The following is a 1,563-nucleotide window of genomic DNA, read 5'->3' as shown; positions in this document are numbered from 1 at the left end:
CAATCAATGTTACATAGAGCTTGTCCTAAAAATGTTATTCCTCATCATATTCCCATCAGATGACATTAAACAGCTCGTATCACAGACAGCTTATTCTTTATGAATATTTTCCAAATACCTCATTAAAAACATACCTACCCATCCCAAAGCAATCAAATTTTGCACCACTGCCTTTAAACTACCATTTTGTTCCTGTGAGAGTTTATTTGTATTACCGCATTCTAGGCAGTTCTAAATCCCACATGACTAACATCCACGTTAACCCACTTCATTGCAACCTGCGACACGTGCCGTCACCCAAGAGGCTGAGAAAGCTCTTGTTAGAAGTGGCGTGAACTGACTAGTTTAGGCTCGATGCCTTTAACACAATTTTGTCTATTGGATAAATATGTAGAAAGTCAATTCTTTTAATCTTTATAATATGTTTTCTGCCAAGAGCAGTGTTACACAATAGCAAAAGTATATTCTGAGAGGAAAAGAATTCCTGAACACATGTGAACATGGGCACAGAGTCATATACCTAATAGATTCTTATTTATTTTGAAAATGAGTCCCAAGTCACACTTTGTTTCAATTCCCTTGAGATAAATTTTACACATAAAAACACTGATTGACTTTCAGTGAATTTTATGGGCAGTTTTGCCATTACATATAGATATACAGATCCCTGAAAATCACTATGCTATGCAAAAATCTCACAACAAAAACCACAGGGCTTATAGGGAAAATGGGTTAGGGGCATAAGGCTCACAAACGTCACCAGTGACACATACATAAAAAAATAGGAGTCTGATAAAAGTGGTAACAGTTTTATGTATGGTCCAGAAATTCATAAGTAGCATAATAACTACTATGACACTTTACTTTGAAAGTGATTTAAGGTTGCTTGTGAGCATCGGAGGGGTCCCAGCTTGCAAGTTTTGTGAAGTGGTAAAAGAGTGTTTCCTGGAATTGGAAAGTTGCAGCATCAGATGTGGACGGGCATGTCTCAAAGCACAAAGAGAACTGAGGAAACTGCTAGATATTTGATGTGTCTGTCTGAGTGAGTTTTCTTTTTCTTATCTTAATTCACTGAATAAAACCCCCAGTACAATGCTAAATAAAAATAGTGAGACTAGGCATACCTTTTTCCCCCTGATCTTAAGGGGAACATTTTCAATATTTTACCATCGAATATAATGTTTGCTGTAGGTGTTTTGTAAACATTCGTTATCAGATTAAGGAAATTCCTTTCTATAACTCGTTTGCTAAGAGTTTTATTTTATCAAGAAGGGATATTGAATCAAAAGCTAACTGTGCATCTATTGAGAAAATCATATATTTTTGTCCTTGTCTCTGTTAATACTGTGAATTATGTTCATTTTGAAATGTGAAATTAGCCTTTCATAGGTGGAGTCAACTCCACTTTGTTGTATTTTCCTTTCTGAATACCACTGGATTTAATTTAAATGTTTTGTTAATAATTTTTACATCTGTATGGGAGATTGTTCTCTAATTTTCCTTTTCCATAATGTCTTTGTCAGGTTTTGGATTATGCTGACATCACTTAAAAGAACTCTTTCC

This window comes from Lipotes vexillifer, unplaced genomic scaffold, assembly GCF_000442215.2.
Source record: "Lipotes vexillifer unplaced genomic scaffold, Lipotes_vexillifer_v1.1 scaffold618, whole genome shotgun sequence".
Taxonomy (NCBI): Eukaryota; Metazoa; Chordata; class Mammalia; order Artiodactyla; family Lipotidae; genus Lipotes; species Lipotes vexillifer.
Note: the sequence above shows the minus strand (reverse complement) of the source record.